This window comes from Ambystoma mexicanum, chromosome 7p (genome assembly GCF_040938575.1).
Source record: "Ambystoma mexicanum isolate Mex_15411 chromosome 7p, UKY_AmexF1_1, whole genome shotgun sequence".
Lineage (NCBI taxonomy): Eukaryota > Metazoa > Chordata > Amphibia > Caudata > Ambystomatidae > Ambystoma > Ambystoma mexicanum.
Genome location: NC_090939.1, coordinates 688,147,245 through 688,174,862, shown reverse-complemented (window position 1 = coordinate 688,174,862; position 27,618 = coordinate 688,147,245). Strand labels below are relative to the sequence as shown.

At 54.0% G+C, this 27,618-nt stretch overlaps 1 protein-coding gene and 1 non-coding gene across 2 annotated transcripts in view; both read right to left on the bottom strand.

Moving 5' to 3' along the window:
- The window catches only part of LOC138525550 (uncharacterized), a 1,931,438-nt gene that overhangs the window by 1,534,541 nt on the left and 369,279 nt on the right, over positions 1-27,618 (bottom strand). The window lies entirely within an intron of this gene.
- LOC138526677 (5.8S ribosomal RNA) lies at positions 5,151-5,301 on the bottom strand. The gene has a single exon (XR_011283707.1). It is a non-coding gene; the product is annotated as a 5.8S ribosomal RNA (ribosomal RNA).

Sequence of the window (27,618 nt, the reverse complement as noted above, 5' to 3'; positions counted from 1 at the left end):
AATATGAAGTTTCCTGTTTGATGACATCACAAAGAGGTCCACTTCTGGAGTGCCGGGTCCACTGCCTGAAGCCAGGATCTCCGAAGAGCCATCTGCGTGAGTCGCTTCTTGAGACGAGCAAGGGGAAGAGGAAGCATACACAAGGCCATGAGGCCTAGAAGCCTCTGGAACCAGCAGGTCTAGAATGGTGGGCAGGCCAGCCTGGTTGGTTTTGGGCACCGTGAACAGATGAGAATAGAAGCCCTCCCCTCGTTCCCCTAGGGAAACGGGTTCCACAGCCCGGAGATCTAGAAGCTTCTGGACCTCGGCTCTGAGGGAGGGCATCCCCGACTGTTGAAAGGGAGGATAGAAGGGTGGGGTAGGTGGGAGGGGCAAGCGGAAGCCTGCCCGAGCGATGCATAAAACCCACCGATTGTCGGTGATCGTTTGCCACGCCTCCAGATGAGACGAGATTCGTCCTCCCACCAGAGTCTCGCGCGAGAGCCAAAAAATATCATTTTGCAGACTTTTTGACAGAGAGACTACATGTCCCTGAAGAGGAGGCTGACGACCGAGAGAAAAATCGACCACGTTGCTGTCTCGCATGGGAATTACCTGTCGGAGGATCAGCCCTGCGTGCCCTGCGGTCCTGCAACCCTCTGAAGCCTATAGAGAATTGAGGCTGGGATCCAGATCTCTGAGCTTTGACTGGGGGCTTCACAAGCACCGACAGATACTTGGCAGTTTGCGTGCTCGCCTTAGTCTTTGTAAGCTTGTCATCCGTTGAAGAATGAAACAGCTCTTTGCTGTCAAAAGGCAGGTCCAGAACTTTATCTTGGACCTCCTTCGAAAACTTTGTTGCATGAAGCCAAGCATGAGGCCTCGAGCTGAGGTGACAACATGGTGCACAGCGGCCTCCAGAATATCCTGCGCCAACACCCTGGCATCGGATAAACCGCCTTTAAACTCTTCCAGCCTGTCAACAGTAATGAACTCCTGGAAGTCAGCCAAATCTCTCGATAGTTTCATATTCGCCGCCACCAAAATGAGCTCTGCGTTAGCGTGACGCAATTGCAGCGCTGAATTGGCAAAAATGTTCTTGCCCAAGGAATCAAGCAACTCGTCTTCCTTGGCCAGAACTTGAGCTGCAGCCGCGGAGGTCGCAGAGGCCGGCTTAGACTGCAGAGTGGCGGCCGCTACCACCGTTGAGGACGGGAGCAGGCATGACGCCAAGGCTACTTCCTCGGAGGTGTGAAGCCTGTAACGAGAGTCAATTCTTTTATTTATGTGCAGCCCAGTGTGGGGTTCATCCCAGACCTTGCAGGCCTCGGCCAGAACGTCCCTTTGAAGGGACAGGCCGGTGCGCTCCTGTGGAGACAAGGTTAGCGCCCCCGAAAGCACCCCTTCCTGCGGAGTGGGTGCCTCAGATACTGGTATGTCAAGGAGTGACATCATGTCCAGAACCCGGTCGTGGAAAGCTCGGACAGAGTGGGGCTGGTACTCACTATCCTGATCTGCCTGAGGGTCGTCTAGCACATCGGATCCATCGGCTGCGATGCGACCGGCGTCAAATTGACGTCTCGCTCTGCTGGAGTCTTGTCAACTGGAGACAAGGTAGGCCGAGGCGGAAGGCTGGAGGTGGGCCGGGAGGCAGAGGCGGTGCAGCTGCTGGGGCGACAGGTGCCGTGGCTGGAACTGTCGGGGTAGGATGCGGCACCTGAGGACAGATTTCCCTAAAGAGGCCTTTAAAGTACACCCTTATGGAATCAAAAGTTCATAAGACTATGAAATTTCCCAAAAAAGGCATCCTCTGCCGAGACTTTAGGCACTGGAGTAGGCAGAGGCCGCTCATGAGGGGCATAACCCCACAAACGTAGTGAGGAGGGCTGCCAAGAAGGCCCGCCACCAATAGGGTCTACATAGACCAATGGGGCAGATGTGGGAGGAAGCGAGACCATATGCGGTAGTGGCATACGAGTGCGCTAGTCATAGGAAGGGCGCAACAGATTCACACTGTCCCATGGACAAGGATGTCCACCAAAAAGAAGGCTCCCAGCACCCACCGTCGATAGCATGGGTGTGAGGGAAGAATCCAAAATGGCTGCCATAGACCACGAGGGAAGGCCCGCCATTTTGTGAGCATCTGAGGAGAACTGCATCACATGTGGAGATGAGACAGGTGACTCCATAGACTGGTGAGGGGACTTGATTGAAACTTTAGCCTTGACACAAGGATCCTCAGCAGACCCGGTACTATGGGGTCTTGGATGTTTACTGGACATCCTTTCCCCTGAATTAGCCTCAAAAAATAGATTTCTGAACTCTGACCTGGTGGGCAGAAGTTCAGAAGGCCAGCTTAGTTTCTTGGAACAAGGTAACCTCTGGACAAGCCTGACCAATCAAGGTCGCTATGGCGGCGGTCAAGACTAAGTCTGAAGAGGGGGGAGAGTGACTGAAAGACCGCAATGAGCACACAGAGCAAGGACACTTACAAATTACTCCCAGACAGGTGTTATATCAAAAATATAAACACGTTTATTATAAGGCCTTTGTAACTCAGACCATAGCAAAAGAATCACAGCAATACTAAGTAAACCAACACAACACAATCAATACAATATATATACAAGACCATTGGGGTCTAAAGGGTTACATACACGAAATATGTCGACAACCTAGATGGGAAGGAAACAGGCAGTGCAGGTAGTCTTTAGGCCCCTTCGACATCAGCAACACACCTAACTAAGAGGCAGTCCAATCCCTAAGAAGAGAGGAGCCTTGTGCTCAAAAGTACATGCGATGCAAGTGCATGCGGTTGTTCAAAAATTGGCAAAACAGGGTCTCTTCAGGGGTCTCTAGCGGCTCAGGAAGGTGGATGAGGCGATGAAGAACAAGTTCCCACTATTCAGGGAGGACCTCCACTTGAAGGCAGAGGCAGTTCCAGAGTGCGGGATGGAGTCGCTAGTTTGCACTAGCAGTGGAAAGGAGAGGGCCCCTCGGGGCCACTTGTGGTAAAAAGGGGCCCTGTCGCTAGGGGTCACCGGTTAGTGTTAGAAGTACTCACTGGTCGCAGGTGCTCTCTGACCCAAACTTCGCCAGTTCAGTCCACTTTGCTTGCAGGTTCAAACGTGACAAAAAGGATGTCTCTGTGACTTTCAGTTCCTGAGATACAGGGAGGATTCCCAAACGGGACAGTGGCGATTTCGCCGCTCCGGGTGGATGAATCGACCTGGTCTCACTGCAGCAGGCTTCAGGGGCAGAGGGTCACCAATGCAGCAAACTTGCAAGGGTCGTTGCCGCGCCAGAGCAACACGATAACCGCGTATGCTCCGGTCCTGGCGCACTCGTCTCACTTCAGACCTGGGAACGCCAAGTGTATGAAATTCGGTGTGAGGGCCTCCTCGAAACGGCGGCAGTGACAGAGCAAAACAACTGGGTAAGCTGGTCAGTCCACTGGTTGGCCCAGGGACACTTCCAAGAAAGTTGTTAGGAAAGATTTCATTTGTGTATGTAATTTTCCCTCCATGTGTCAACCCCCAAACTTTTTGCTGCTGTTTAGACACCACTGACTGACTTTGCCAGAGAAGCACAGCCTTCAGCTGTACTCCTCTGGGCTTTCGCTCACTTTTTATGGGGAAACTGACATGCCCTTAAGACAGTCAGTACTGGGAGACTTTGTTTCCCTTAGTCCTTTCCTCATGTTGCGACTTTTGTGCAACATGTAACAAGTGTGCAATGTATGTTACCATACAGCACACTTGGGTCTATAGTCATTTACAAAGGCCCTAGATACTCTTGCTGGGCTTTTCATGAACTGGGCAGATGTGTCAGGGACAGGACTGGTGGCAGCTATCGTTTTGCATTATTTTTTTAACCCTTTCCTGTCATGTTAAACGCGTTACCCGCGTTTGGCACGAATAGGTGGCCTGGCTCAAAAATGGCCATGCCACGAGGTTCTTTGTCCTGCCCTTTGCTATCTTACCCCTTCGCCTTCCCCAGGTTGAGTCGACCCGGGCCAGTCCTTATTTGGTCATGCATTTTCCTGCAAATCCTAATGCTTTCGCAGGCTTCTGCATACCTTTGTGTGCGCCTCCAGGATGTGGGCTGGGATGTCTGGTCCCAATACACATCCTGGGTGCCAGAGAGTCTGGAGTGTCCTGAATGCCTGAGACTAATGTGGTCTGTGATTGGTCCACTTATGGAGTGAGTGTTTGTGAGTAGATCTCCCATTGGGTCCTCTCTGTTTTGGCGTGAAGGGACCTTTGGATAAGAGGAGGCCAAAACACCCATACCATGTCTATCACTGGATTTCCCACTGAACCAAGGATAGGATCCAAGTATCCTGAAACTACGAAGCTGAGTCGAGGAACCGCTGGTGACCCGCTGGAAGGTTTGACACACTGAGCCTGCTGTCGTCTTGTGGGACCCCTCTGCATCTGGTCGTCCTAGAAGGTCTGCGAAGACACTTCAACCCATTGGAATAGTGGGACCAACAATTCTCTGCACTGGCCGGGGAGTCGGTCTTTTGTACGCCACATTTCCCGATTCCGCTGCCAGACGGGGATTCGGCGCTGGGCTCTTCCCTCTGCCGTTACTGTGGGAATTCTGGTTAGTTTTTTTCCTCCGTTTAATAATATACTTAAATTCAGCGGGTTGCCACGTCTGATCTCAGGTCGTAGTCGAGGTAGCTGAAGACCTCCGTGGGGCGGCCGGCCTCGGGCCCGGGGCTGTACGGGTACGGGGGGGGGGGTTTGCCCCTAGCCCGGAGCCTCCGGGGCGGCCGATCGTGCGCTTTCCCGATCTGTGGCCGTAGCCCACCTGGTCGCGAGGCCCGCGCTCTGGGGCCATCCCGCACCGGCAGCCATGGGATACCACAGACAGCCACACACAGCACGGCCTGGTGCCCCGCTGCAGGGCGAAGGCAGGCCAGACTTTTTCAATGGACGCCGCCACATTCACCGCCGCCGCGCCCTGCCCTCCCGAAACCTGTGCGCGGGGCGGGGAGATGGAGAGGCCGGGAAGCGCCGGCTGCGAGCCTGAGCAGCCAGGTCCAGAGGGATCCTGCAACAGTGCTGATCAGGGTCTGACCTTAGGGGGACGAATGGAACAGGGTCCCTGCGACAGCTCAGCCGCGCCCCAGGGAGGGAACCCCGGGGCGATTGACGTTCAAGTGACCCTCAGACATGCGTAGCCCCGCGAGTAAACCGGGGCCGCAAGGTGCGTTCGAAGTGTCAATCAATGTGTCCTGCAATTCACACTAATTCTCGCAGCTAGCTGCGTTCTTCATCGATGCGCGAGCGGAGCGATCCATCGCCAAGAGGCACAGACAACTTTTGTTTGTTCAGATGTCGGCCGCACCTGCCGGTGCCCCACTTGGGAGTTGGCCGAGATCATCAGGTGTTTTAAGACAAAACAAACCAAAAAATCCAGGCGTTTATCCCGGGTAGCCTGCCCGTCACCTGCGTCAGCAGCACGGCGGCAGGGCTTCCCACAGCGAAGGAGGTAGGCCGCTCCTCCGCCGGCCCACCCAGCCAGATTCCCACTCGACCTACCCCGGGCCCCAACCCTCTCTGCCGCTCCCCTTTCGGGGAGCCGGACGGAGAGGCGGGCCGGAGTCGGCACGGGCTGGGGGGACGGGTGGGACCGCTATAGTCTGCAAACCGCAGTCCGGCTGCACGCGGCCAAGCTCCAGGTACCTGGTCGAGAGGGAAGGTCACCCGCTGCGCCGGCGGGCCTGGGCATCGCTCGCCCACGGATGTGGGCGGCCTGAACCTCGACGCCCGCCCGTCGAGTACACCCGGCTGCACCATGGCTCAGGGCTCGCCTGGTGTGCCGGTCCCCTGTCCGCCCTGGGGAGGTTTTAGGAAAGGACTTGGGCCCCCCGGCGTCGCTTAGGGGGCCCAAGTCCTTCTGATCGAGGCTCACCCCGCAGACAGTGTTAGGCCAGTAGCGGCCCCTGGCGCCGAGATCGGGTCTTCTTGGAGTCCAGTTGCTTGGGAATGTAGCCCAAAGCGGGTGGTAAACTCCATCTAAGGCTAAATACGGGCGCAAGACCGATAGCCAACAAGTACCGTAAGGGAAAGTTGAAAAGAACTTTGTAGAGAGAGTTCAAGAGGGCATGAAACCGTCGGGAGGGGTCCGTGCAGTCCGTGCAGTCTGCCCGGAAGTCTGCCCGGAAGATTCAACACGGCGGGCAGATCGGTTGCCTGGAACAGCGGATCCCCTCGCAGGACTGCTGCATGTGCGCACCCGGCCCCCGCAAGGTGCATGTCCTCTGTGGCGGTGCACCGCGACCAGCTCCGGGTCGGCTGGGAAGGCCCTGGGGGGCAGGTGGCTCTCCAATCTGGCAGAGAGTGTTACAGCCCCCTGGCAGCAGTTTTGCCGTGTCCGTGGGGCAGAGGGAGATTGACCTCCACCGCGCCCTTCTTTGGCAACCGTCCCGGCCCCTCTCGGGGGTCGCCGGGGTGGCGACAGGGGACGGGGCCCCCTGCTCCTGGTGCGACTGTCGACTGGGGTAAACTGTCCTCATTGCGCCCCGATTGCGTTGCGCCGCCTGGCGGGGAGTCCCACGAATGGCGGCAGGGGTCTGCGATGATGTCGGTTACCCACCCGACCCGTCTTGAAACACGGACCAGGGAGTCTAACACGTGCCCGAGTCAGAGGGCCGAACAAAACCCTCTGGTGCAATTAATTAAACTGTTTAATTAAAATAAAGCATCGCGAAGGCCTGCGGTGGGTGTTGACGCGATGTGATTTCTGCCCCGTGCTCTGAATGTCAAAGTGAAGAAATTCAATGAAGCGCAGGTAAACGTCAGGAGTAACTATGACTCTGTTAAGGTAGCCAAATGCCTCGTCATCTAATTAGTAACGCGCATGAATGGATGAACGAGATTCCCACTGTCCCTACCTACTATCTAGCGAAACCACCGCCAAGGGAATGGGCGGGGCAGAATCAGCAGGGAAAGAAGACTGTGTTGAGCTTGACTCTAGTCTGGCATTGTGAAGAGACATGAGAGATGTAGGATAAGTGGGAGGCCCTCGGGCCGCCGGTGAAATATTACTACTCTTATCGTTTTTCACATACCCGGTAAGGCAGGGGGCGAGCCGGGTGGGGCTCTTGCTTCTGGCTCCAAGCACCCGGCGCCCACTGGCCGCGACCCGCTCCGGGGACAGTGGCAAGTGGGGAGTTTGACTGGGGCGGTACACCTGTCAAACAATAATGCAGGTGTCCTAAGGCAGGCTAAGGGAGGACAGAAACCTCCCACGGAGCAGAAGGGCAAAAGCTTACTTGACCTCGATTTTCAGTATGAATACAGACCGTGAAAGCGGGGCCTCACAATCCTTTTGACTTATTGGGTTTCAATCAGGAGGTGGCAGAAAAGTTACCACAGGGATAACTGGCTTGTGGCGGCCAAGCGTTCATATCGACGTCGCTTTTTGATCCTTCGATGTCAGCTCTACCTATCGTTGTGAACCAGAATTGATCAAGCGTTGGATTGTTCACCCACTAGGGTACGTGAGCTGGGTTTAGACCATCGTGAGACAGGTTAGTTTTACCCTACTGATGATGTGTCGTTGCAATAGTAATCCTGCTCAGTACGAGAGGAACCGCAGGTTCAGACATGTGCTTGGCTGAGGAGCCAATGAGGCGAAGCTACCATCTGTGGAATTATGACTTAACGCCTCCCTAAGTCAGAATCCCCCCTAGACTGTAACGATACCGCAGCGCTGTGGAGCCTCGGTTGGCCTAGGATAGCCGGCCTCTGGGCCGGAGCGTAGAGCCGCTCGCCTCGGACTCGAGTGTGGACAGAAGGGGACACCTCTCTCGCCCGTAGTGCACCGTATGTTCGTGGGGAGACTGGTGCTAAATCATTTGTAGGGTTCTGTAAGTAACAGAGCAGCTACCTCGCTGCGATCTATTGAAATCCATCCTCTGAGCCAAGCTTTTGTCGCAAGACCCTCTAAGGGTCTCCATCCTTCCACCCGCTGTGGGGCGCACAGGAAACTCCCACCCACCTTAGGTGCACACCCGCGGGGGTGTGCGTGCTGGGCGGGGAGCGCTCTTCTTACCTTTTCCGGTCAGCCCGGCGGACCAGATGGCCTCGGCCCGGGCCGGCGTCGAGGTAGTGCCTTAAGCCCCCCGGACAGGCCGGGGGAAGAGAGGCTGCAAGCCACCCCAGGGCACGCGGGGGGCTTGGAACCTTCCTTAAACCCCGGACTGTGGAATCGGGGCAGGCATGGCTAGCGGAGCAGCCAGGCCATCCGGCCCTGGGAGGAGGACCAGATGGCCCGAGTCGTGGCCGACGGACTATATGGGCCGAGTTGCGGCTGGCACGGCTGGCTCCTGCACTTGTCTCCTCCAGGCGTTTTCCTTAACCCCCGCCACTCCGAGGAGGCTTAATAGTCGGCCTGGAAGTGTCTCCCAGGTCCATCCCGAGTGCGTATGAGGTTGGTGCCTTAAGCCCTGGGAAGAGAGGCGGCGGCGGCGGCTTAAAGCGCCCCTCCCCGGAGCGTGGGGGTGAAACCTTAAGCCCGTGCCCCCGGACGGTGGGGTCGGGGCTGACGCGGCCGGCGGGCCTTCTGGGCCGGGGAGTAGGACCAGATGGCCTGAGTTGCGGCGGGCATGGCTGGTGTTAGGGAGAATTCTCATAAATGGTTGATTTCCCTTACCTAAAGTGTCCCCAGCAGCTTTGCTGGATTTCTAGGATTTATTTTTTTCACCTGGTAAGAGTGTGAGCCTTTTTTCCCACTCTTACATGTGTTTTGCTATGTGTATTCCCGCTGTATGTGTGATCTTGGGCACTGCAGCCTCACCTACTCCAAGGGCACCACTTTTTGTGTGTGTTACACAGCACCCTCAGTGCAGTGACACAGGGTTGTCTTTGAGACTTCCCACTGACTCCATTTTTCTGGGGCTGACTACTGTCCCCCAGAAACAAGTAAAGTTGCCATTAACTTTATATAGTCACTTAAAACACCACAGTCCCAGTACACCCCCTCTTACATGGAGTATTGGAAAGGGTTAACTCTTATCCCTTTTTGTCTGTGCCTCTTGGAGCCTTGTTTTGCTCCCTTAACATTAAGACTTGGCTGGTGGCAGTGGTATCTACCCTAACTTTTCTACCGCGGTTATCTTACATATGCTATTATATTAGCCTCAAACATAAAACACGCTTGACCATATATGTTTTATTTTGGCTCCGGCTGGGTTTTGTCGCCATTTCTTTTTGTTAAAGTCTTTCTCGTGTTTTTCTCTGCGTGCCAAACCGGGGATGACTCCTTTGTTTGCTGTCTTTTTGGGGGCTTCTGCACAGAAGCCCTCCTTAAGGCGACTGATAGTCTAGGTAGGCAGGATGTGAGGGAGGGATCTTCGGACCCCTGCCAGGGGTTCCCTTGGAAACCTAAGTCGCACTCTTGTCTGACTGGCTAAGGGGACTGGCTTTGCCAGGCCAGCCACCCTGCTGTGTGATTGACAGCCAGGCAGTATGAATGGGGGAAAACTTCATAAAAAGCAGGTCTCTGGGACTGGAAGAGGAGAGTCGCCACTGGAACGAAAGAACCAACAAGGAACTGGAAGAAGAGGACCCCTACAATGACTGAACCGCCCAGTGAAGCCCTGCTGCAGGTCCGAATCTCAAAATCCGACGACAGAGAAGATCCTCCAGGAAACTTCTTCCCTTCAGCTGGTGGGACCAACAAGTTCGCCCAAACTGCAAGCCAGGACCCCTCATCTGGTCGCTGTACAGAACTACAGTGAGCCGGATAGCCAGGAAGGTCAGACCCTGCTTGGGTTTTAAGGAGCGCACCTTTTATTCGTTGTTTGGCGCTGCTGCTGGTTTCTTCCCTGGGTAGTGCAGGACCCTCCAATCTTCCTACTTCTGATCAGTCCGACAGTCGCTTCAGGAACCGTGAGCCTGCAGGAACTACCAGGAACGTCTGCCTCAGCTACAGCTCCATCTCACGGTACTGTGCAAATCCGGTTGTGCGTTTCGCTCAGCTGCGGTGAAAGTGTTTGAAATCTTTCTCCAATCCGAGGGCTTTGAACTAACTTTTCTATCAACCAACCTCGTCCGGAATCTGTGCCAGGAACTTTACCGTGGACTACCCTGAACTGTGTGATCTTGAGCAAAAGACTTTTGACCTATTGACTTTGGCCCTAAACCTTTTCTAGCTGATCTCCTCATTGTAGTCTCTCTTGTTCAACTGCTCAGAATACTTACCTGTTGGTTTTGCCTACATTCTAATAACTTTGTGTTTCCCTCCCTTTTAAATTGCTGGAGTGCCATTTTTCTCCCATTTCATTTGTGAGCTTAACTTGTCTGGAATTTAAGGGAAGTGGTGTGGTGTATTTATGATTGTGATTTTGACCTTGCTTAGAATAGAGAAATGTTATACAACTGTTGAGTAAATAAATATATATTATTTTACTTAGAAACCTTGAGTCAGTGTTTGCATGAATCATAGTAACTGCTGTCCTTTGTGTAACTATTTGTACTGCTCACTTACTCTTGAGATTAGTCTGGCTGCTCCGCTACTGCTACCACTATAACTGTGTAGTACAGGCTTGTACCAAAGGTGAAATTGTACTGTCACTTGTAAGTCTTAATTATGTGTAGTGTTCCCAAAGGGTACTGCATATAATTCTGCCTAACAGCTAGCTCCTACATTTGTCTCCGGTCAGGTTCCATAGTGGGGGCTTAATAGTCGGCGTGGAAGTGCCACCCTGCGGCATCCGGGGTGGCCGTTGCGTTCTTACCGGCCTCGGTTCCATGGCGTTCGCGGGCTGCTTCCGGTCCTCGAGCAAGTGTCACCCGTGTGCGGTCAAGTCCAAAACGGGGTGCGTGTGTCAAGGTGGCACCCTGAGCGGGCCCCTTCCCTCCATGGGGCTGTAACCGCTTATAGCGTCCGGCCTTGAGTTCCATGGCGTTCGTGGATTGCTCCCGGTCCTCGGTCCAGTGCCTCCCGTGTGCGGTCAAGTCCACAACAGGGTGCGTGTGTCAAGGGGCGCTCGTAGTGGCCGGACCTGAGTTCCACAATGTTTGTGGGTTAGTCCCGGCAAGGCTCTAATGTTAGGCGCCTGTTGGGCGCCTGTCTCGAAGGTCCCCGAGTCCAGTGGTGGTCGCTGGGAACCCCGGCAGGATCCTCATCGCTCCGCACAGGGAAAAGCTCTAAAGGGGCTAAGCTGTAGCCCCGAAGCGGCTGGAGGGGCTGGCCCCTGCCCTTGCGTGCCTGCCTCACGAGTGGGTTAACCGTCGCCAAGCCCGGCGGCGGTGCCAGGGAGCCCTGGCGGGGTCCCGTCCCTCCCCGGAGGGAGAAGTTCTAATGTGGTGGGGAAGCTCTAAGACGGCCCGGGCCAGAGCTCCAGGCTGCTGCAACCCCAACCTTGGGCGCCTGTTGACCATCCCCAACCTGGCGGTGGTCCCGGGGAGCCCCGGCAGGGTCCCCGTCCCTCCCCAGAGGGAAAAGCTCCAATGTGGCGGGGGAAGCTCTAAGGCAGCCCGGGCCAGAACTCCAGGCTGCTGCAACCCCAAGCTTGGGCACCTGTCGACCGTCCCCTGGCACGGTGGCTGGCCCTGGGGAGCCCCGGCAGGATCCCCGTCCCTCGCTGGAGGAAAAGCTCTAGTTCAGGACATAAGTCAGGGCTTTCTGCGACAAAGTCTTTTTCCCAAAAATAAAGTCTCTTGTTCACATGATGCCTGGACAAGTACAAAAGATAACAAACTTCCTTCTCTTCATCATGTTTTTTCAAAGTTCACAAGTTTAAGGGTTCATGGTTTCCAATGAGTCTCCCTCAGCTGTGCTCATACCCCGGGTCTCACTCAGCCAGGCTTTGACCCTCTCAAACACAAGTTCCCAATAGGTCTCCCTCAGCTGGGATTGGACTTGTCGTTCACACTTGGTCGCCCTCGATTGGGCTTGGACCACGGATCTCCTTCGTTCAGGCTTGGACCCCTTTTGCACAATGTTCACAATCGGTCTGCCTCGTTCTGGCTCGGACCCCTTATTCACACGTTTACAGATCTCCCCCTGCCGGGCTCGGACCAGTTGTTCACAATTCCTTCTTCCTTAGATAATTGAAGACTTTGGACTGTGCAAGGCCTTTGCTTAACCTCTGCACGACCACTTCATTGAATTTCACATTAATTCCTTTGACACTTCCACGCACCGGGTTTCTTCCGTTCTCAGAAACTCACTGGTTGCCGTGTTCCCATTGCTCCTGTATTTCACCTTCATTCAGGGATCGCCAGCAGCTTGCAACCTGCCTTCTCCTGTGTTCCTGGAGATACGTATCCCTAGCCACGCCACAGTCACACTCCAGCATTGAGTCAGCATCTCGGCTCCACGTTCCCCTCCAGTCTCTCAAGGCTACTTTCTGCACTCTGGCTTTCCGGGTACTCTCCGTGCTCTCGACTTCTCCCCAAACGCTCTTTGGATTCTCGGACCACTCCTTAATGTTCACACACAAGGGTCTCCCTCAGCCGTGCTCGAACCCCTCATTAATGGCCACACAACGGTCACCCTCAGCCAGGCTTAGACCTGTCGTTCAGAATTGGTCTCCCTCGATTGGGCTTGGACCTCTTTTGCACAGTGTTCAAAATTGGTCTCCCTCGTTCGGGCTCAGAGCCCTAATTCACACATTTACAGATCTCCCGCAGCGGGACTCGGACCTGTTGTTCACAATTCCTTCTTACTTAGATAATCGAAGACCTTCGACTGTGCAAGGCCTTTGCTTAACCTCTGAATGACCACTTTGCTGTATTTCACATTAATTCCTTTGACACTGCCACGCACCAGGTTTCTTTTGTTCTCAGAAACTGACTGGTTGCCATGTTCACATTTCTCCTGTATTTCGCCTTCATTCAGGGCATCGGCAGCAGCTTGCAGCCTGCCATCTCCCGGCTTCCTGGAGATAAGTCTCCGTAGGCATGCCACTGCCTCTCTCCAGCACTGAGTCAGCGTCTCGCCGCCTCGGTCCTCTCCGGTCTCTCAAGGCTTCTTTCTTCACTCTGGCTTTCCGCGTCCTCTATGTGCTCTCCACTTCTCCCCAAAAGCTCTTTGGGTTCTCGGACCCCTCCTTAATGTTCACACACAAAGGACTCCCTCAGCCGGGCTCGAACCCCTCCTTAATTTTCACACAAGGGTCTCCCTCAGCCGGGCTCGGACCTCTCTCAGTTTTCAAAAAGAAATGGTTTTGGACTTCCAGTCCCAGAATGCACTTCCTTGTATTTTGCTCCCACTTCACCAGCTCCCCAAAAATGGCATTCTCGCGGTTTGGGAGCAACAGGAGCACAAGGGGTGTTTGACTGAGGTCAGTGTCCTACCACCTGCCCCTCAAAGGACTGGGCTCTCCAGTTTCGCCCTGAGGAAGAGCTCTGATGTCGGTGCCGCCAGGTAACCCCATCTGCCTCTGGTTTTGCTCCCTGGAGGCACAGCTCCCACTGCAGCCTCTCCTACACTCACAGGTCCAGTGTCTGGGCAGTTCTACCTCTTCTAGGCCTTAGAGGTTCTCTCCAGCTCGATCGGTCTCCCTCTGGCTTCTCTGCACCGTCCAGCATCCCCAGCTCGCTCAGATTGCTCTTCCTCTGCTCTGCTTTTTACATTGGTAGTCTAAGAAACCTGACGGTGTCTCCCTATCTAGTCCCCAGGGATCTGTCATGCAGGTGGCCAGGACGCGGCATTCGCTGTTGGATCCAGTTCCTGTGGGTGGACCAGTGAGGGAAGATCACCTGGATGGGGGGTCCTCAGGTAGCGGGAGTGGGACACGGATGGGTGAGACGCGGTATTCCCCTTCTGTCAACAGACTTTCCCCATCCTACCACGCAGGATATTCCAAAACACTGACCACTCCTTTTCCACACGAACTCTTTCGCACAACACGAAAGACTAACACCAGAGCCATTCACCTGACATGTCCTAATACAAGGATCAGGCAAAATCAGGCAATCGACCAGAATGACACACACCCAATGGCCCTTTCCCTTCCCCACAGGGATAAAAGGTGGAGCACAAGAGCACAAGACGAGCAAGGCAGACAGCATGATGGGAGAGCTAACTCAGCACAGCAGTTCAAAAGGAGGAGGAAGACGGCACAGAAAGAGAGGGTGACAAGGAGAGAAGCGAACTTGCCCTTTCTAACCAAGGCCTGTGAAACCTCTGCAGAAAGTATAAGGAAGCGAACAATAGCCAGCATGTGTTGCAGCTGATGTCTACAGTAAGCGAGACCCTCCTCCGCTGAAACCTCAAGCTGGGGAAGGAGGCTGGTCTCGGAGGTAACCACCTTGACTTCAAGGATAAAGAAAGACAAGGGAGAATCGATAGGAAACCGAACTGTGTTGAACGAAAAGTAGCAAACCGCTAATTTGAACTTTGAAAGAATTAAAGATACGATTGAGGAAAGACCAGAAACAGAGGAGGCCGACACTACGTGGGCGCTCAAGCTAAAAACTGTGGGCGATTACCCAAGGGTAGAAACTACATAACCAAAAATGCACTTGGGAAGCGTCGAAAAGAGGTCAAAGTGATCATACAGGGGTCTTGTAAAATCCTCTGTCCCGTCCAAAGTCTTTGACCGACAGATGATTGCGAAGGTAAGGGAATTTAATCCAGCTTGGTGAAATGAGTGCATGAACAGCGTGTGGTAAAAGTTGGCGAGAGTGAACCCGGAAGAGGGAAGCCGACAATCATATACCAAGCCTGAAGTGCTGCTTAAAAAGAAATGAAGACTCGTGAAAGTAAGAGGTATTGGAAGACCAGGCGAAGTGAATTGTCCCCCTTATCAAGTGGGTCTGAGCCCGGTCAAGAGAGATCCAGGTGTGAAAAGTCATTACCCAAAGTTCATTGAGAAAGGAACTGTTTAATTGATTGGTTGAATATGGCACGTGAGGGGTTGGCGTCCGGAAGAGGGGGACCCAGGGGTGAAGTCATCACCCAATATTAACTGTATAACAGAACTTTTTTGTTTGTGTTTGTTTGTTGGATACATCAGGCCTCAAATGCAAGAGACGTTTTAATGCAAAGATACTTTACCATCGAAGAACCTGATAGCTGGAACAGAAATGTCGGCTCGTGCTGAGAAAGCTTGAGCGTGTGCTGTGCCAGCTGGAATGAAACTACCAGCTCGTGCCGGATAGGCTCAAACAGGTGCTGTGCTCCAAAGTCCCACCTTGTCCGGTGCTAAAAACGTGGGGAAGCGAGAACTCAAGGCAATCACATCCTGACTTATTATTTGGAACACTTGTTTCTTTATTTTGATACCCTATCCCACACTTTTTCTGTAATTGGTTGTAAGGAATTGGCAATTGGTGTTTCTTAGTATCGGCCCTTTTATTTTGACAAAACGCCACTAGGACTGCCTTTAACTTAGGCGTTTTCCCACCCTGCATTCATTGTTCAACAAACACCATTGAACTGTGATCTCTTGTGTCTGTCTCTTCTGTTGCCACCATGAGTTCCTTACAGTAGGGAGGTTTAACGAGTTTCAGGTGTGGGTCGTTGAAAAGGTAGGCCTGAATCTGCCTGTCATCGTTAATGGGACTAGATGGAGACTGCCCATAGGAATCCATGGTACATTGGTTCCTATGGGCAAACTTTATAGCTTTGTTCCTCTTCTTCGTCCCAGTGATTTTGAAAAAAGGCAATGGGGAGGAAGTATGGGAGTTGTAGTTTTCCCTAATGATGGAGGGAAACTTCTGTAAGTGTTTTTCAGGGTGAAGGGGGCAGATGTATGATTTTAGGTTTTAAGAAGGATTTCTGAACTCTGACCAGGAGGGGCAGAGGTTCAGAAGGCCAACCTAGTTTCTTGGAACAGGGTAACCTCTGGACAAGCCAGAACAATCAGGGTAGCTATGGCAGGCAGTCAAGACTAAGTCTCAGGAGGGGCGAGGATGACTGGAGGACCTCAATGAGCACACAGAGCAAGGACACTTACAAATTACTCCAGACAGGAGTGTGTCTAAAAATATAAACACATTTATTACAAGGCCTTTGTAACACAGACTATAGCAAAGAATCTCAGTAAAACTAAGTAAGGAACAAGTTACTTACCTGTAACTGTTGTTCTCCAGCATGGGTCTGGCATGGATTCACATGCTCATGAATATTCCCCATCGGCAGGCTGGGAATCCTCGGTAAAAAAAAAATCAGTATCAGTTTCGTTTCTGATCTGTCTTCCTTAGTAGTAACCAATCACTGGTCTCTGGGTTATACTGCCCCGAGCCAGTGACTGCCCTCTCCCTAAGCCCCTCCCCCGGCAGCCATCCTCAGATTTGGTAGCACATAAAGTGGCAGTATGACCAAGTGAAGAGCCGCAGAGGAGAAGGAGGGAGGGTTCGCATGCGAATCCATGCCAGACCCATGCTGGAGAACAACAGTTACAGGTAAGTAACTTGTTCCTTCTCCAGCATGGGGTCTGGCATGGATTCACATGCTCATGAATATAAGAATACATAGCAGTACACACATGCACAACCACGGGAGGTGGCAAAAGGCTCAACATTAAGCATTACATAAACTCAACATTAAGCAACTCTTACCTCCTCACCAGGCCCACCTTCAGGTGAACAGGTTTCGCAGCACTGCTTGGCCGACTCTGGACTCCTCCCTGGAATCTCGGTCGACGCAGTAGAATCTCGTGAAGGTGTGCGTCGACCTCCACGTAGCAGCCCTACAGACGTCCAGCAGGGGCACACTAGACAAGAACGCCGTAGTAGCATCGATCGCTCTGGTCGAATGGGCTCTCGGACGGCTGGGCAACAGTCGGTTGGCCAACCGATGACAGTGCATGATGCAGCCGGAGAGCCATCTGGAAATGGAAGCCTTCGAGAGAGCCTTCCTTTGGTTCACAGGTCCAAAGTTCACAAACAGCTGTGATGTCTTCCGAAAACTCTTTGTTCGGTTCACGTAGAACTTAAGCGCTCTAGCTACATCCAGCGAGTGCAAAGTCCTCTCGGCCGGCGACGAAGGCGACGGAAAGAGAACTGGCAACACTAAGGGCTCGTTAAGATGGAAGTCCAACGGCACCTTGGGCATGAAAGAGGGGTGCATCCTCAGCACCACCCTCGTATCGTGAAAAGTCAAGTATGGAGGCTTGCAGGATAGGGCCTGAATCTCTCCCACGCGTCGTGCGGAGGAGATGGCCACAAGGAACGCTGTCTTCCACGACAGGAACTTCAACGGAGCCGAATGCAAAGGCTCGAATGGTGGCCCCATGAGCCTGGTCAGCACCACGTTGAGCTCCCACGCCTGGGCTGGAGCCTTCACCGGCGGGAACGATCGGAACAGTCCCTTCATAAATTCCTTCACCAGTCGATGAGACCACAAGGACGGCCGTCCTGCAGTTCTGGTGTATCGGGAGATCGCTGTATCTTGATGGAAGCGTGAGCTAGTCCAGCTTTGGCCAGCAACAGTATGTATGGTAGCACTTGAGGTGCCGTAATCCGTAGAGGGTTGTTCTTCTGTGCACGGCACCAGACAGAGAACCTCTTCCACTTATGTCCGTAGCACTTGAGAGTTGAGGACGCCCTGGCCTTTGCGAGAACCTCTCTGTAGTCAGCCGGGATATCGTACCCTCCAAACTCTAGTGCTGCAGGAGCCAGGCCTGCAAGTTCAGCGACTCCGGGTCGTGATGAAGAATGGCGCCTCCCTCTCTGGAGAGAAGATCTGCGTCCGTCGGCAGCTTGACTGGTGGGGATGCTGAGAGGTCCAGAAGGTCCGGGAACCAGATCTGTCTCGGCCACGCTGGTGCGACGAGGATCAACCTGTACTGGGACGTCTTGATCTGGCTGATGAGTCGAAGCAGCAGCGGCAACGGAGGAAACGCATACAGGAACAGGCCGTCCCAGGGGAACAAGAAAGCATCGCCCATGCTCCTCGGCTGGGGAAACCTGCTGGCGAACCTCTGGCACTTGAAGTTTGTCGCCGTCGCAAACAGGTCGATCTGGGGTTTGCCGCATCGTTGGAAGAGCCGATCCACTTGATCCTGGCGTAATTCCCACTCGTCGCACGAGCGCAGCTCCCTGCTGAGTGAGTCAGCGATGGTGTTTTTTTATTCCTGCCAGATGGAAGGGAACCAGAAACATCCCCTGGGCGACAGCCCAGTGCCACAGATCCTGGGCCTCCTTGGATAGGGCTGGGGATCTGGTGCCTCCCTGCTTCCGGATGTAGAACATTGTGGTGGTATTGTCGGTGAAGATCCTCACGAACTTGCCCTTGAGGGACGGGAGGAACGACTTGAGTGCCCAGAACACAGCGCGGAGCTCCAAGATGTTGATGTGGAGAGAGCTCTCCTCCGGAAGCCAAAGGCCTCTTGCGTGGAGATCTCTGGTGTGTGCACCGCATCCCTCCAGGGAGGCGTCTGTCGTCACCGTCTCCTGATGTGCCGGGGTCTGGAAGTCCGTGCCTGCCGTGAGGTGTGCACGGGTGCCCCACCACTGAATCGCCCGACGGAAAATCCGTTGAACGGGATCTTGTCCTCGAAGCTGCCCGCCGCTTGCATCCAGCGGCCGTCGAGGAACTCCTGTAGAGGACGCATCCGTAGCCTGCACAGGCACACTAGATAGATGCATGAGGACATAATTCCGAGGAGGGACTTGATGGATCTCACCCTGGCCACGTCTGTGGCTAGCAGGCGCTGCACCTTGCCTAAGATGGCCTTCGTCCTTTCCTCCGACAAAGACGCCAATCGTTCCACTGTATCGAGCTTCGCTCCCAGAAACAGTGCCACCTGCGACGGAACCAAATGGGATTTCGGGTAGTTGATGGAGAAACCCAGCTCCGTGAGTAAGCGGTCGGTCTTCGCCGTGTGCTCGACATCGAGTTCTCTTGTCTTTGCACGGATGAGCCAGTCGTCCAGGTAGGGGTAGACGTGGATCCCCTGCAGGCGCAGCCGCGCCGCCACTGGTGCTAGGCACTTGGTGAACACCCTGGGTGCCGACTTCAATCCGAATGGCAGAGCTTTGAATTGGTAGTGGCGTCCTTGGACTACGAATCTGAGGAACTTTCGGTGTCCTTTTAGGATGGGGATGTGGAAGTATGCATCCTCCAAGTCCAACGATGATAGGAAGTCGCCCTCCTCCAGCTGCCCCAGCACATGCTGGAGAGTGACCATCCTGAACTTCTGTGCCTTGATGTAATTGTTCAACCGACGTAGGTCCATGATGGGGCGCCAACCGCCTGTCTTCTTTCTGACGAGGAAGAATCTTGAGTATACTCCGGAGCCCCGGAGCCTCTTGGGGACCAGCTCGATGGCACCTTTCTTGAGCATCGCCTTTACCTCCAACAGCAGTTGAGGGACGTGATTTTCCTTCCTGGCCACGTGAGGAATGCAGGGACACTTCTTTTGGAATTCGAGAGTGTGCCCGTGGGCCAGGGCATCCAGCACCCAACGGTCGGTGGAGATGGACTCCCACACGCTGACGAAATTCGCCAGGCGGCCTCCCACCGGGGTGCTTCGGTGGGGGCCCAACGCTACGGCCGGTTCAATCTTGCTTGGAGGCGGCCTTGCCGCCTTGGCAACGACACAGAGATCCTCCTTGCTTGCCGCGACCTCTGTAAGCCTCCTGGGAGGAGGAGCGGGCAGCCTGGCAGTACGTAGAGGAGCCACCGCCTGATCCCTTGGAGGCCCCCTGTCTGCCTCTGGTGCTCCGAAAGGGCCGTCGTTGCTGAAGGACTCCCAGGGCTCAGGCCGTCTCTGTGTCGGCCTTGATGGCCTGCAGCGACTCATCCACTGTTTTCCCAAACAGGTTGTTGCCATCGAACGGCATGTCCAAAACCCTGGTCTGCACGTCCTGACGGAAGTCTGTCACCTTGAGCCAGCCCCGTCGTCGAAGGCAAACGCCGTTGCCTAACTGGCGAAAGCCGGTGTCGGCAATGTCCGTTGCCACCGTTATGGCGTGGTCCAACGCCACCTCACCTTCCTGCAGAATCTCCAGGGCCTCCTCCCTCTTGTCCTCTGGTAGGAAGTCCAGTAGGGGTGCTATCTTGTACCATAGCTCCCTGTCGTAACGGGCCACAATTGCTAAGGCGTTGGCTGCCGTAATTGTCGTCGCCGCCGATGAGATGACCTGTCGCCCCATGGCGTCCAATTTCTTACCCTCGCCGTCAGGTGGGGAAGTAGAGGTTGAGGCTGTCGCCCCTGCTGCCTTCTTCTTGGCTGCCGCTGAGATGACCGAATCCGGCATAGGTTGAGCCCTGAGGCACAAAGGGGCGGCGTCGGGGTCCCGGTACTTCTTCTCGTACCTGTCCCTCTTGGCAGGCGTCGTGGAGGGGTTCTTCAGGATCGCAAGTCCCTCGTCCCAGATATCGTCGAGTAACGGTACCGCGAGGACCGTCTTTCTCTCGGCCTCTCGCCGTTGATGGAGGAAACCCTCCTTCTTCTGTTCCTCGGGGCAGAGCTGGAAGAGCTCGGATGCCCTGGCGATCATGGCGTGAAAGGAGCCAATTTCGTCGGGTGGGGAAGCCCAAGGGAGGGGTGATGGAAGGTCTGTCCCGTCGTTACCACCGTCGTCATCCGTCCCCGTCGTCGTATCTGTCACCGTGTCATCCCTGGGGTCTGGTGAGGAGGATGAGGGCTCCACGGGTCGTGGGGGCATGAAAGGCAGGGAGGGATGAACTCTCCTCCGCTTGTTAGGAGGGATTCCCAACGGGCCAGGTTCTGGATCATCCGGCGGGGTAAGTGGTAATCTCGTCCTTATCTCCGTGCATAAGGTTTGGATTGCCATCAAAATGGCCGCCGAGTTGTCCTGGGGCTCGGGCAATGGCTGCGACGGGAGGGATGGCTAGCTGCTCCTCCACTGGGGCCTCGTCGGCACCACCGTCGCTTTCTTCGACCACCTCTTCGGGATCCCTCCCGTGGGATCGCACCTTCTCGAACCTCTCGTTGAGGTTCTTCATGGTTTCCACCAGCTCCTCCTCAGAGGCTGAATCTGTGTCCGTAATGGCCACCGGCCCCCCCCTCTTTTTCCACCGGGGTCTTCACGGGGGTCTTATCGATGGGCTGGATAGAGGATTCCCTCAGCGATGGCAGGGAAACTCTGGGCCCCGAGATCGCCTGACTGGTGTAGCCTCCCCAGGCTTCGCCAGGGCCGCTGCGACTCCCTCGATAGAGGCCTTAGCCGGGTGAATCAAGGCCTTCGCCACCTTTGGCGCGCTTGAGGCCTTCACCTTGGGGGGAGGGTGACAGCCTCGCTCCCCCTCGGCCGAATCCTTCGAGATCGACCGGGGCCTCTCCAGAAGCTTACCCGGGTTCTCGGATTTCCTCTTCCCCGAACCAGAGCGTTGGCTCGTGGTTGATGGTGTCGGGGAAGGCGCGCCCTGCCTGGCAGCCGAAGAGCCTGACCGTACGGCGCTCCCGGTGCCCGCGGACTTGCAGTGCTTAGCCTTCTGTTGGGCCCCCGTCGCCGGGGCGCCCTCACAGGACTTAGAAGACCGCTCAGACCCTTTCTTCTTCTCACCTGCTGGGCCCTTCTCCAGCCAGCTGGCGAGGCGGAAACGACAATCCCTCATGGTCCGTTCCGATAGGTTCTTGCAGACCGCACAGTTCTTCTCCACGTGCGTCTTGTCCTCATGAAGGCAGTAGAGACATCTCGAATGCTTCTCCTCCTTGAAAACATTCTGTAACCCGCATCCAGGGCAGTTCCTGAACAGCTTGGATCTGGGCGTCGAGCTTCCCTTGTCCTGGGCCATGTCCATGGTAGGCCTCAGATCTTCTGGAATCCTCCAAGAAGTGTAACTCGACGAAAACTTCACCCTCGAGGGGCGTACAAAATTTGGAAACAGGTCCCCGTTGATCGGAGTAGAATGGTGGAGTTTGAGGCTCGATTTAACCGAAAAATGAGAAAATCTCTCTGAAAAAAGCGCGAAAACGCAGTAAAAGCTCGAGAGCTATAGCACGAGGACTCCCAACACTTGAACGTGCGGTAAAAATCTGAGGATGGCTGCCGGGGGAGGGGCTGAGGGAGAGGGCAGTCATTGGATGGGGGCAGTATGACCCAGAGACCAGTGATTGGTTACTACTAAGAAAGACAGATCAGAAACGAAACTGATACTGATTTTTTCTTTATCGAAGACTCCCAGCCTGACGACAGGGAATATTCATGAGCATGTGAATCCATGCCAGACCCCATGCTGGAGAAACCAATACATCACACTTAATAAAATATATATACAAGACCAGGGGGGACTAAAGGGGTGACTGCATGAAATAGGTTGACAACCTAGAGGGGAAGGAAACAGGTAGTGCAATTAGTCTTTAGGCCCAATTCAACATCAGATTTTCACCTAGCTAAGAGGCAGTCCAAGTGAGCGAAAGCCCAGAGGAGTACAGCTGAAGGCTGTGCTTCTTTGGAAGGTCAGTCAGTGGTTTCTAAACAGCAGCAAAAAGTTTGGGGGTTGACACATGGAGGGAAAATTACATACACATATTCAATCTTTCCTATCACTCGCCCCTCCTAGACTAAGGACAGGGGGAACTAATCCACCCCTGGATGAGTCTCTTGTTCAGGTCGGTTAAACATTCTGGACAACCCATCAGCATTGTTATGTTGGACACCTGGCCTATGCTCAATAGTGAAGTCAAAGCCTTGCAGACTTATGGACCACCTAAGCAACTTTGGCTTCTCTCACTTCATGTTCATTGCCACTTTAAGGGCTTATGGTCAGTTTGCACAGTGAAGTGGGTCCCATAGAGGTAGGGCCTCAGCTTCCTTAGGGCCCACACAACAGAGAAACATTATTTCTCTACTGTGGACCATCTGAGCTCTCTGTCCTTAAGCTCGCGACTAATGAAGCCAATAGGGTGTTCCTTACCCTTCTAACTACTTGTGATAGTACAGCTCCTATCCCAGTGTCAGAGGCATCTGTCTGCACAATAAAAGGTATTTGGTAATCAGGGGCCCTGAGAACAGGGGCCTGGAACAAAGAGTATTTTAAGCCATTGAGGGCCTTCTCACACTCTTCAGACCAAGTTCCCTTCTTGGGTTCCTTTGGAGTAGTGAGAGCAGTCAATGGAGCAGCTATGGTACCATAGTCTGCCATGAAATTTCTGTAGTACCCAGTTAGTCCCAAAAAGGCTCTCACTTGGGTCTGTGTAGTGGGGGTATGCAAGTCTTGCACTGCTTGTACTTTACTGGGTAGAGGCTGTATCCTCCCTCCATCTACTTCATGTCCAAGGTAGACCACTGATCCTTGTCCAATCTGGCACTTACTGGCCTTTATGGTCAAGTGGGTCTTCTGAAGAGCCTGTAACACAATCCTAAGGTGTTTCACATGGTCTTCCCAGATGGCACTGAAAACTGCTATATCATCCAGATATGCAAGGCAGAATTCATCCAACCCATTCAACACATGATTCACAAGCCTCTGGAAAGTGGCAGGAGCATTCTTCAACCCAAAAGGTATTACCCTAAACTGGTAAAGTCCCTCTGGTGTTCAGAAAGCTGTCTTCTCCTTGGCATGCTCTGCAAGGGCTAGTTACCAATAGCCTGCAGTAAGGTCAAACGTGCTGAGGTACTCAGAGGCACCAGAAGTATCCACCAGCATCTGTTCTAGGCAAGGTGTGTGCATCTGTCTTGGTGACAGCATTCAGAGCCCTGTAATCCACACAGAACCTCAGTTCCGAGGTGCCTGCTTTGGGAACCAACACCACTGGAGGGTTCAATCACCGCAAGATCCAACATCTTGTTGACCACTGTGTTTATGTAAGACCTTACTTTGTCTGACATTCTGTATCCCCTACTTTTGGTACGTACACTGTCTCCTGTGTCAATGTTATGTTTGTGTTAGGCAGAATCCTGTGCAGTTCCCTTAGGGAGCACTACAGAAGATTAAGACTACAGGTATGAGCAATAAATCCCCTTTGGTATCAGTCTGTACCACACAGATTTAGTTGGTAGGAGTGGCCAAGCAGTCAGACCTATCTCAAGAGGGAGATGAGCGTTAAGGGTTGACACAATAGGACTAAAGTACTATGGTACAAGGAAACACTGACCAAAGCTTTGAATTAAAAAGAATATATATTTATTTTACACACTTGTAGTTCAACACATTAATCACAGTCAATAAAGCAAGTTAAAATCAGTCAAGAAAAGTATACACAACTCCCTAATTAAATTGTAGACAAGTTTGAGCAAGAGTGAAAACTGAGCAAAACGTCACAGTGAAAACCAAACACAAATGGCACTATAGCAATTTCTCACAAACGAGGGACAGGACAAGTTATACAGGAATATCTTCTTAGGCACCTTAGCAACACTTCCCAATAAGTTTGTGAACAAGTTTTGGCAAGGCAGTCCTTTAGCATACAGAATACTTAAATGAAAACCGAGCAAAATGGCACTTCACAAGTTTTAAAATGGGGAAGGAAAAGGTGGTTAGAAGAAGTAGGTGCACCAACACAGTTCTAGTTGAGAAACAATCTAGAGAAGGCAGTTCTAACAAATTTAGCCAGAGTCAATAGGCCTGTGCCAGAGTCAATGGTACAGGGCAAGGGCCCAGGAGCAAAATGTTCTTGTAGCTGCAGTCAAGTCTTTGGTTATCGATTCGAAAAGGTGGATGCAGAAGGCGAAAGACAATGTTAGACGATAGGGGCGGACAACCCAACAGGTAGGTAAAGGATTTAAAACACCTTTAGGGCTACCACACGAAAAGGGAGGCATGGCGGAACAAAGTACCTTAAAATGAAGAAGAGGCTCCTGCGTCGGCGGTTGTTCCTGGTAGTTCCTGCAGTTCGGGTGATCCAGCAGAGGAAGAGTAACTAACTTGTTCCTTGTTCCTTCTTGTTCCTTCTCCAGCATGGGGTCTGGCATGGATTTACATGCTCATGAATATAAGAATACATAGCAGTACAAACATGCACAACCACGGGAGGTGGCAAAGGCTCAACATTAAGCAATACAACAACTCAACATTAAGCATCTCATTACCTCCTCACCAGGCTCACCTTAAGCGAACAGGTTGCGCAGCACTGCTTGGCCGACCCTGGACTCCTCCCTGGAATCCCGATCGACGCAGTAGAATCTCGTGAAGGTGTGCATCGACCTCCACGTAGCAGCCCTGCAGATGTCCAGCAGGGGCACACCAGATAGGAACGCCATAGTAGCAGCGATCGCTCTGGTCGAATGGGCTCTCGGACGGCCTGGCAGCGGTCGGTTAGCCAACCGGTGGCAGTGCATGATGCAGCCGGAGAGCCATCTGGAAATAGAAGACTTCGAGAGAGCCTTCCCTTGATTCACAGGTCCAAAGTTCACAAACAGCTGTGACGTCCTCCGAAAACTCTTCGTGGGGTCCACGTAGAACTTCAGCGCTCTAGCCACATCCAGCGAGTGCAAAGTCCTCTCGGCCGGCGACAAAGGAGAAGGGAAGAAAACAGGTAACACCAGGGGCTCGTTAAGATGGAAGTCCGACGGCACCTTGGGCATAAAGGAGGGGTGCGTCCTAAGCACCACCCTCGAAGCATGGAAAGGCAAGTACGGTGCTTTGCAGGATAGGGCCTGGATCTCTCCCACTCGTCGTGCGGAGGTAATGGCCACCAGGAATGCAGTCTTCCACGACACAAACTTCATCGGTGCGGAGTGCATAGACTCGAATGGGGGCCCCATGAGCCTAGTCAGCACCACGTTAAGTTCCCACGCCGGGGCCTTCACCGGCGGGAACGACCGGAACAGTCCTTTCATAAACTCTTTCACCAGTCGATGGGACCACAGGGACGTCCGCCCTGTGGTTCTGGTATATCTGGAGATCGCCGCCAGATGAATCTTAATGGAGTCATGGGCTAGCCCAGCCTTTGCCAGCGATAGCAGGTAGGGCAGCACTTGAGGGGCCGTAATCCGTAGGGGGTTGATCTTCTGTGCTCGGCACCAGATAGAGAACCTCTTCCACTTGTGACAGTAGCATTTGAGAGTCGAGGACGCCCTGGCCTTTGCAAGAACCTCTATGCAGTCGGCCGGTATATCGTACCCTCCAAACTCTAGCGCTGCAGGAGCCAAGCCTGCAGGTTCAGCGACGCCGGGTCGTGGTGGAAGATGGCGCCTCCTTCTCGGGAGAGAAGATCCGCGTCTGCCGACAGCTTGATGGATGGGGACGTTGACAAGTCCAGAAGGTCCGGGAACCAGATCTGCCTCGGCCACGCCGGTGCGACGAGGATCATCCTGCACCGGGACCTCTTGAGCTGGTTGATGAGTCGAAGCAGCAACGGTAACAGAGGGAACGCATACAGGTATAGGCCGTCCCAGGGGAACGAGAACGCATCGCCCATGCTTCTCGGCTGGGGAAACCTGCTGGCGAACCTCTGGCACTTCGAGTTCGTCGCTGTTGCGAACAGGTCGATTTGGGGTTTGCCCCATCGTCGGAAGAGTTGATCCACCTGATCCTGGCGCAGCTCCCACTCCTGACACGCGTGCAGCTCCCTGCTGAGCGAGTCGGTGATGGTGTTTCTTTCTCCTGCCAGGTGGAAGGGAACCAGGAACATCCCCTGGGCGACCGCCCAGTGCCACAGATCCTGTGCCTCTTTGGATAGGGCTGGGGATCTGGTACCTCCCTGCTTCCGTATGTAAAACATTGTCGTGGTGTTGTCCGTGGAGATCCGCACCACCTTGCCCTTGAGAGACGGGAGGAACGATTTGAGAGCCCAGAAGACGGCTCGGAGTTCCAGGATGTTGATGTGCAGGAGCTTCTCCTCCGGGAGCCAGAGGCCTCTTGCGTGGAGATCTCCGGTGTGGGCACCCCAACCATCCAGGGAAGCGTCCGTCGTCACCCTCTCCTGGTACGCCGGCGTCTGAAAGTCCTTGCCCGCCGTGAGGTGGGCTCGAACGCCCCACCACTGAATCGCCCGCTGGAACACCTCGTTGAGGGGGACCGTGTCTTCGAAGGTGCCCATCGCCTGCATCAAACGGGCGTCGAGAAATTCTTGAAGAGGGCGCATCCGTAGTCTGCATAGGCGCACCAGGTAGATGCAAGAGGACATCATCCCCAGGAGGGACTTGATGGACCTCACCCTGGCCACATCCGTGGCTAGCAGGCGCTGCACTTTGCCCAGAATGGTCTTCGTCTGTTCTTCCGACGGTGCCGCCAGGCGCCTCACTGTATCGAGCTTCGCTCCCAGAAACAGGGCCACCTGCGACGGCATCAGGTGGGACTTTGGGTAATTTATGGCGAATCCCAGGTCTGTGAGTAGCTGGACGGTCCTCGCAGTGTGTTCGACGGCGAGTTCCCTCGTCCTTGAGCGGATGAGCCAGTCGTCCAGGTAGGGGTAGACGTGAATCCCCTGCAGGCGCAGCCGCGCCGCCACAGGTGCTAGGCACTTGGTAAAGACCCTGGGGGCCGACTTCAATCCGAACGGCAGTGCTCTGAATTGGTAGTGGCGTCCCTGGACGACGAACCTGAGAAACTTTTAGGTGACTTCTGAGGATGGGAACGTGGAAGTATGCATCCTCCAGGTCCAGCGACGATAGAAAGTCGCCTTCCTCCAGCTGTCCCAGCACATGCTGGAGGGTGACCATCCTGAACTTTTGTGACCTGATGTATTTGTTCAAACGACGAAGGTCCAGGATGGGGCGCCAGCCGCCCGTCTTCTTCCTGACGAGGAAGTACCTTGAGTACACCCCGGAGCCCCGGAGCCTCTTCGGGACGGGCTTGATGGCGCCTTTC